Consider the following 9,698-nt stretch of genomic DNA (forward strand, 5'->3'; position numbering starts at 1 on the left):
ACACAAACCTGTGGCTGTTGCTGAGAGCAGATTTGGGTTTGCTGTTGTGGGATGCCCCTTTGGGAAGTTCTTTGTGTAGGAGGGTTGTGGATTGGAGCATTAGTACTGTTATTCATTATTCGGCTTTTAGCCTTCATCCTCTCTTCATCCCTCCTAACAAAGGCTTTTTGGGCTTCCTCCAGTAATTCATCTAGTTCCCTCTCTGGCCATTTTTCCAATTTTTCTAATTTTTTCCTGATGTCAGGCCAGGAGTGAAGCACAAAATGTACCTTTAGCATAGTTTTGCCTCCCTCACTGTCTAAGTCAATGACAGAATAAAGTTGAATGTTATTCCTTAACCGAGCCATCCAAGCTGTTGGGGACTCATCCTTTTCCTGTTCCCCACAAAATGCTTTTTTCATATTATTAACTCGAGGAACAGCTTCTCTAATCCCTTTTATAATTAAATTTCTGTAGTCTTTCATGTTCCTCCTGCCCTCTTCTGAATTTGGGTTCCATTCAGGGTCTGTCAGTGGTAATTTTTGTTCTCCAATTGGGCCCTGATTAGAATTATTTTCTCTGTCCCAGACTGTCACTCCTGCAGCTCTAATCAATTTTCTTTCCTCAATGGTGAATAAGGAGTGAAGGATGGATTGTATCTCTCCCCAATTATAAATATTAGGGCCGAGGAATTGATCAAATTGGTCAGCTAGACCAATGGGGTCAGCCATCAGGCTTTTCATTTCTTTTTTAAATTCCCGTACCTCAGATGAAGCTAGAGGTACAACTACATAACCAATTCCTCCTTGAGCATTTCCCATGGGTACCTCCCTAAGAGGTAAAATTTTAGACTCATGGGGAGTGCTAAGGCAGATGGGACAGTCAGGTGTTTTAAATGATTTCTTTCTAGTGCAAGATGCTGGGCCATCCTGGCTAGAAGAAATCCTTTGTCCGGTTGTCTTTTTGTGAGAGCAGGAAGGAACAGAATTTTCTTTTTCACTTTCATTCTCATTTTCTGAGTCCCTTTCGATTGGGTGGCTTGATGAAGGAAGGACCCTTTCTTGTTCAATTTGGACCCTCCTTTCTGGAGGAGTTACTGGAGGAAGGTAGTCTAGGGGGTCCCACTTTGGTTTATTTAATTTAGGTTTTTGCTTTTCCTTCTGTTTGTGTTCTTCTGCAATGGAAAAAATTTGGTCTGAATTTTTATTAAGTCCAATTGAATTAGATTTAGTTTCCTCTTCCAATTCTATTTTTTTGCTTTGGTCTTCATTTTGTTTTTGCCAATAATTTAACCAAATTTTAGCATAGTCTAATTCATCAGAATGTTTTGGAGCTTTGTAATGTACATAAGAATGCAAAGCCTCACAAAGCCATTTTTCAGAAGACCCATACTTGGGCCATCTGAGTCCATCTTTGTTAATTTTATGTTTTGGCCACTTAAAAACACAGTACCTAATCATTTGACACTGGTCTTTTTCTTTAGTTAAAAGATTTTCTTCCCACTTTAGGAGCATTTGCCCTAACAGACTGTCTGGGAAGATTTTGTATTTCTTCATTAGGTCTTTCTTTTTGCTATTCGCTTGTCCCATTTTGTTACTGGGAAGCAAACAAGTAGCTAGTGCAGAAGAAAAAATTTTTTTTTTTTTTTTTTTTTTTCTAATTAAATAAACCAAAGTATTGTATTATATAAAACAATTAAAATATTGCATAAGGAAATAATATTACAAAATAACCTAAATTCAATACACTATCACAATAAAAAAAAATGATAATAAAGTTATAAGCATAAAATACAATACAACTAATGTAGAGAAAAGCAAGCAGGGTTAGTAGATATATAAGGGAATAAATGATGGCGAATCTGTGGCAAAAAAATTAAATATGGCAGGCTGGTGAGAAACAAATATGTTGCAAGAAAAATTAATTTTAATTATAAAAAGAATAATTAGTGAATATTTAAATTGGTTAAAGTATAACTGAAATTTAGATAGTTTTATACATATATACTTAAAATTTAAGAAACAAGAGTTGTCTTTATTATCAAAGGAGAGATAAATTTAAAATATTTATAATCGAATTAAAGGAAAAAGATCATAATGAATAACACAAACAGTAATTCAAAATATCAAAGTAGTGTCTTATGATTAGAGCAGATAAAACAAATTACAACTACAATCCAATAACCCAAACACTCCAAACTAACAGGAAGTATAAAGGTGCTAGATAGCACTGACCACAAGAGTGCAGCTAAAACAAGTTCACACATGCACTTAAAACGGCAAAAGGGGTGCAGTTCAAATTAAAAGGACACAAAATGGCGGCCGACCACGTGGAAACCCGAAATTTCAAAATGGCGGCCGACCACGCGGCGGCCCGAAATTTCAAAATGGCCGCCGACCACACGGCGAAAGAAAAAGAGAGGGGTTTAAAATGAGGTTTCTCCTCAGTTCTAGACCCGAGGAGACTGAGACACTAATAAAAATGAATTTGGGGCTGCGCACACCCCTAAAACGTGGAAACCTCCCCCTAGAAAGGCTGATCACCACACTCGATCTTCCCCTCTGTGTCTCTAAAGGGTGATCCCTCGTGGTGCCCTTAAAAATGAACCCTTTCAAGCACACTCACACACACACTGGGGGCGGCCAACCCCCCCACACACACTCTCACAAAAGGAATTCCACTCGGAGGTTCCCCAAAAACTAATAGCCCTTAAAAAGGGTAAGTCCCTAACTAAGTTCCCTTTAAGAAGGGTTCAAGCCTTACCACAAGTCTTTCTCCACCGGAGGTGTCCTTTCTCTGCTGCAGTAATCCTTGTTGGAGCCCAGAAAATCCAAGGGGAAAAACCAAAAAAAATCGCAAAAATTCAAAAATAGTAAAATTAACCAAAATACCTGGATTTTAGGGCAAAAATAGGATCCCGGAGAGCCCCCAAAAGAGTTGTGAGGAATGAGACAACTCTTTGTAGAAATTAAAACAATTTATTAAAACAGAAAAATTGAAAAATTGCAAAAAAACCTAACAAAATATAAAAATTTTGGATCCAAGTGGCTCAAAAGGTATGCCCCAGGAGCGCAGGGATTCAGGAACTTTAGGCTTAAGACAGCTCTGAACCTCAGGTAGAGAAAAAAATAAACTTGCAGTTTTGGCTGGTCAAAAAAGAAATCTATTTCTAAAAGCCCCTAGAAAGGGGTAGGTTTCTCCAGCACTGCCTTAGCAAGCTGGAGAGGAAGGGAGAGAGAGGAAGGCGTGTCTTTTCTTCCTTTTATAGCTTTTGCTCCGCCCACAGTCCGCCCACAGTCCGCCCACAGTCCACCCCCCTGGTTCAAGGCGGTTGGTGTTTTCCCCTTGACAGACCACCTCTGTCCACCAATGGCTCCTCCTGGTCAGAGGGGTGATATTAGTTGAGATAAGGGTCATGTGCTTATGGGGGGCTGGGCTGTTTGTTGCAACTGGGGTTTTTTAAAATCGGCCTTGAAACCAAGATACAAGTAAAACATAAAAATACATCCAACACATCTTAAAACACTTGTAAAGGTATACAGTAAACACAGGAAGACCATAAAAACTTGATTAGTGTACCTGGACTGATGGATTGATTTTAACATTCAATTTAAAAATATTAAGCTCAAATTAATTAAAGCACTTAATATGCAAAGACCAAGCACAAATAGGGATTTCATGTATGACACCTTCAAAGGTACACCCTGTGGAACCAGAGGCTATTGCCAAGATGGACCCCAAGATGGACAACAGGTCACGAGTTCTTCACTCTTTTATAGGTTTGGTTCATTTGCATATCAGGGTTAATTCTCCAATTAAAGCTTCAGTTTAATGATGCAATTCCTCTCAGCTTGCTCCCCCTTAGAGGCCTTTTGGTTTATACTTTTTGGGTCTAGGACGGTCTGGGTGTCCTTGAAGAGCAGGCCCGGAGAGGCTTTGTTATGTCTACCTAGCATGAGAGAGCAGAAATTAACAGGCTACAAGAAACTTCAGAGTTACACACTAAGCAGTACAGGATTTGAAAAATATAAAAGTTAAAACCTAAGGCATCACCTGCACTACTTTGAGCTAGGTGTTGGACTAGACAGTTTCCACAGGTCTTTTGCAATGTCATCCATTCTGTAATTTGTTTATTCCAATTCTACCCTGAGTATTTTTATCCTCTTTGGCACATGATTAAAACAAAAATTACAATGTTAAAAGCAAATGGTATGCACTGCTGATTGACAGATCATTGTTCTTGAGACAATGAATCTCTTGAAAGAATGGTTCTCCATCCCCTCCTCAGTCTATCAAACTGATGATATGCATAAGGATTTGATAGGTTTATGAGCTTTGGAGAAAAGGTTGTCTAAAATGCAGGATGTTACTGTACATGTTAACACATAAGATGGTCAAATCTAGACCATCATATAGATTCATAGATCTTTGCAGATTACTACTGAAATTTGAGAAGCAACTACAGAATTAGTTATGTAATGCTACCCACATTTCTATTTTCATACAGAGAAATTGGTGCAGATGTGTTGTAGGTGTATACAGTATATTTTGTCAGTGGACCTGGTTTTATAACCAGGATAAGGATGTTTAGTCTGATTAAACAATAGATGTAACTTCATTCATTTATCTCAGATGACTTGTGGGAAAAAATTGAACATACCACTTTCAAGCAGAACTTCTATAATATTGATTTCTTAGCTTTGTTCTTAAGAAGGCAGACCCTAATTTTAGCTAATGAGATATTTCATGGTCTTTTTGAAATCTTTTTCATTAGTAGCAAATGAACATCTCCCTAGACGAGTGGCCACACATTCTGGCTATGTTCTGGGCATTTCTGCACAGTCTAGAGGAGTGCAGTGTCATTATTTAGGACAGATATTTCCCTACCCAAATTGTCACCAGATGCCAGAGCATGCTTCTGATGCATGATATGAAATTCAGTCAGCAAGATATATCAACAGCAAGACCTTTTGTTGACTTCTTATTAATGGATAATGTTTCTTTTGAGAATGACAATCCTGCTGTCCATTTATAAAGGGAAAGATGCATAGCCTGAGGGTCAGAGTGTTAGGTGTGCAGCCCAATAAGGCAGCTTGTTATCAGTGATGAGAAGGTGCCTAAAGTTGGACTCAAGAGTACATTATGCCTGGATGTCTGGACCCAGGAATAGTTACTCACCCATATGTAGAGTTGGTCTTTGTAGCTGTCATGACAGCAGACAGTCTGGGGATGCACAAACAGGAAACAACTGATAATCACAGGGGTGCTCACATACCTTTTGAAAGATGCCTGGGACAAGCTGGAACTTTGAGCCTTTCTGGTGAGTCCAAGACATCTGGAGAACATGGGATTTGATGCTGGGATGGTCACATCCTATCCTGTTCAGTCAGCTCTCAAATCTGTGCACAAAGACATTATGCCTTGACAAAAACATAATAGCGTGGTTTAGCTACTTTTCTCTATCCTCTGCTGACCTGGACCTGCCTGCCTTGGCCTCACCCCCCCAGTCCTCTTCCAGATCTGGCTCTCTTTCTACATCTGTACCACACCCCCCTGGCCACTCATACTGCTACTGCTGTGTTCTCACCTTTATCTGATATTCTGTGTGCTACTGCTATATCTCATTAGTTCCTCTAGCTTCTACCAGCCCAAAAGCATCATATCTAAATCTGGAGTTCCAAAAAGAAATGCTTGGTCATGCTTGTTTGTCATGTAAAAGGGGGAGATTTCCTCGACCCTGTTTGATTTGTCTGTCAGCACCCCAGGAAAGCCGAGACCCTTGTGCCCGGCCAGTCTGTCAGTCGCGTTATGGGGACCCTTCACTGAGCAGTCCTGCTGGATGGGAGGGCAGGACCGACTTGTTCAGGGAAATGCACCAGCAGCAAAAGAGAGACCCCTCAGCAGGTGTTCCTCTTTACTCCAGTACGTTCCCGGCTGCTGGGGACTGCCAGCCCATAAGAAGGACTCATACCAACAGTTGATGGATTATCCCTCTTTATTAATATAAGATCGTGACAACTTCAAGTTTGAGGATTGCTGGTGATAGTATCTGACTGCAGAAATATATTCAAAGCAATACATGGACATGCTCTAATCCCCAGTAAAATGTCCAGTGCACACAGACTGTGATTCTTACCCAACAGGCCTCCCTACAGGGGAGAGGACGGGTTCAGCCCATTGACTGATCCCAGCAGTTACAATGGAGCCTTCCCTAACTTTTCCCCATTCTCAACTTGGTTTTACACTATTGCTCTATGTTTAGGTAGAGCATGAGTGACTCTAGTCATGCATATCTTTGTTACTGATTGGTGTAAAATTTTCTTGCTTTGCTTTTAAAGATACATTCAAAAAGAATTTAGAGTGCATGCCCAGTGAGGGGTGGTCATACCATGGAGATGAGTAACACTGGGATGGAAGTGTGTATTAATATTACAATGAGGCTACAATGAACCAAGTTCATGTGAGGAGAGAGATTTTGCCACAGTTGTTGGCTCAGCAGCAGGACATCTCCTCCCCTATCTGCCCTGGCTGACAGGTGTTATGTGGTTTATCAGCTGCAAAATACCGTCAGGTTCTCTTCCCTTCAAGGATTTCAACAGAGACTGGCCACGGTGTCTCCACTCTGCTCCACCCTCCATTCCACCCCCTCATTAGGTGCGTGTGTACAGGGAATCACTGTGGAATAGGTTTCAAGCATGCCAACTGCATTCCGGCCAGGGAGCAGCAGATGCGTTTTACCCTATAATCCCCGTACTGTTATAATTTCTGTTAGGATGCAAATATAACTTCTCAGTGTCCTCTAATTCACCCCTAGCCATCTTTCCACAGTTGTTCTTTCCCCCTTTCTCTCCCACAATCTTAGCTCATCCTCTCAAAAAGTTTATGGTCAGGTCAAGATAGTTTTGGAAGCTGAATTATTTCAAGTTCATCATTAATATAATGAAATAAATGGCAGACATTTAAAAGTTCAACGCAGCCCATGTGGAAGTTACTTCTTGGAAAATTTAAAACATTGGTTTCTTCCTTTATAAACTGGAGGCTTTCTGAAATGGAAAAGTTGAATATTTAACAGAATTTTAGAGAAAGTATTATAATTATTACCAGCTCTTACAACAAGGTCAGGAAATCAAGGTTTTACGGATCTGAGTTACAAAGAACATAGTTAAAATGTTGAAGAACCCAAGTAACTGAATAGCCAAGGGTAAAATATTGTAGTAGTGTTATTAATTGTAGCAGGATAAAGATACTTAGCAAGGTCTTTTCTCCCAAAGTTCTCTTATTTAGTCTGAGTCTTTGTGATGGTGCAGAAGACAAAGTTCCTAAGAGACTAATCAATAAAAGTAGCAATACTGGATTCCTGTGGCATTCAAATAAAGGTGAAACTAATGTAAAAACACTATAGTATCCTTTCCTTTTTTTTGTAGCTATCTTAAATTTTCTAAGAAAATTTATGTAAGGCAACTTTCTTGCAAGTACTTTTGACTGTCAGAGTACAAGTGCGTAACACACTGAATGTGGGGAGAAAAGGTCTCATGCTGCTGTAAATACCTGTGGTCTTCCATGCCAGATTTCAAGATGGATTGTGTTAGATAATTTTTAAACAGTAGTCAGACAGGAATGTCACTATTTCTCTGTCCTGTGTGATATATATGCCAAATGACAGTTGTGGGCACAATTTAAGGTTTAAATGGCAACTGCCAAGTGTTGGCCAGTCCATAACTTCACTAAGATATATTTTCTGTTTGGATATTTTTGATATGATAGATTTTTAATCAGAATATAAATTCCATGCCCATACCAAGCATGGCTAATTGCGGTCTTATTCTAGTGCCCTAGATACAAAAACTCCTACAGATCTGTATCTCCTCTTCTGAATGGCTTTTACCTACTGTTTGCAGTCACCCAACATGATCTTTTACATGCATCATACATGAAGGAAGAACAAGCCTGTCAGTCATACAGTATCTCATGCATGATCAGAAATCACCTGGGATTTCCTAGTGTATTCTTCAGCTGTTCTCCAAAGAGGATTCATTTTAATTTGCCAGCCTCTTTAAACATGAAGATGGCTATGAAGATTAAACTTCTGTCTTAAAAGAATGATTCAGTAAGGTAAATATATGAAGCTGTAGGCAATTCTGAAACTGTGTAATGGTTTCTGTGGAGTGATAGAAGCATCAGGCTGTTGTTGCATGTTGAATGAATTTCAGCTGTATTTGCTGTAATACTGAAAGACAACTCACACACTATTAATGAAAGACTCAGAGTAACATAGTTCAGTTGGTATCTCATTTTAACAATATCTGTTCTATTAAAATGAAAACTGCTCTTTGTTTTTAATTTACTCTGTGTGACTCTGCTTTGTCAGTCTCTCTAACAAGACACCTACCAAAAAACATTCAACAAAGGGAAAAAATTCCGTGTTTCAGTCAAAAGAAAAATGATCAAGTTTCAGGATAACACCATGATTTTAACTCAGGTAAATGCTTAATCTAATAGCATATGGCTTTTGTTCTGTGTGCCATTGGTCCGTATTTGTGCATACATAAAAATATATTTCCATTAACAATGTCAAACATGAACCTGTAATTTAACAGCCTGCATTTGTATAGATACCCAAGTCCGAGTTTAGTAGTGCTGAGCCAATAAAAATCATGCTGCTTGAAACATTTTATTTGGAGATTCAGTGCTCTCAACAGGTCATATTATTATATTCCATTCCTTGAACTATATACAAATAAGAAGAAAGACAATGACAGGAAATGGAGATTGTGAATTTCAGCATGAAGGTGCTATACATGGTGCATATATATTTGAACACTGACATCATTAAGGAAATAGTGGACTCTTAGAATTTCTTTGTGGAAAAGATTTGTGCTTGATTTGACCAGATCTCAAATTGCACTGTATTTAATTTAATCAATGACTCTCTAACAGTAAAGACACAATCCTAAACCCTGTATCACTTGAAAACAAAATTTGTTGATTTTTCATCTCTGTGTCAGATTTGAGAAAAGGATCAAGAGTTCATATTTTTCCCAGCTCAGCATGTTTAGGTGCATATTTCAACAGAACACTTTGGGAGGACTTTAGTTTGTATAATTTGCTCTTTTAATTTAGAAAACCAATACAAAATAATGTAGTTTATCTGTGGGTTGCATGAGATAAGGCCAACTTTCAAAAAGTCAAGGCCAATTTGCTGCAATTTGGAGAGTAAAGTAGTGGGAGTTACTATGTAACAGATCCAACTGAGTGTGAGAGAGCAAAATTTACAGTTTTTGTTTCAGAGTTCTTAAAATTAATCCTCATTCTCATTTAGGAGACATTCATGTAATAGCATAAAGCCTCTTAGTCCTTAGGGAAGTGCCATGGACAGTGCTTCCCATTACATCAGAGATTGAGCTGTCTGTACACTGAAATCAATACAGCCAAGAAGATGATTTGGTATATCCCCTTTCTCAGCTGTGATTCATCATTACAAGTCATATTGCTTTCAAAGATTTTTTCCCTAGTCTGACTGTCCTGAGCAACTAAAAATACATGTTAGGAAAGCAGAATTTATCAAATTATTTTTCCACTGAAAAGCCAAGACCTATTTACCTCTTTCATTTTGAAAATAGTCTACAGAAACTTGAGAAAATAAATTAAAATGATCAGGATATGTCCCCATTTTTTTTTCAACCACTGCTAACAATGTTAGCTGCTTACTCATCATGTAG

The 9,698-nt window shown here is 38.7% G+C and overlaps 1 long non-coding RNA gene across 2 annotated transcripts in view; it reads left to right on the forward strand.

Moving 5' to 3' along the window:
* Positions 1-8,558, forward strand: part of LOC138107387 (uncharacterized) — a 32,694-nt gene extending 24,136 nt beyond the window's left edge. For both annotated transcript variants that reach the window (XR_011149473.1, XR_011149472.1), the window contains one exon: positions 7,878-8,558. This is a non-coding gene — a long non-coding RNA (uncharacterized lncRNA). The remainder of the gene's footprint in view (positions 1-7,877) is intronic.
* Positions 8,559-9,698: the final 1,140 nt, after the last annotated feature.

The sequence above is a fragment of the Aphelocoma coerulescens genome, chromosome 3, assembly GCF_041296385.1.
Source record: "Aphelocoma coerulescens isolate FSJ_1873_10779 chromosome 3, UR_Acoe_1.0, whole genome shotgun sequence".
NCBI lineage: Eukaryota > Metazoa > Chordata > Aves > Passeriformes > Corvidae > Aphelocoma > Aphelocoma coerulescens.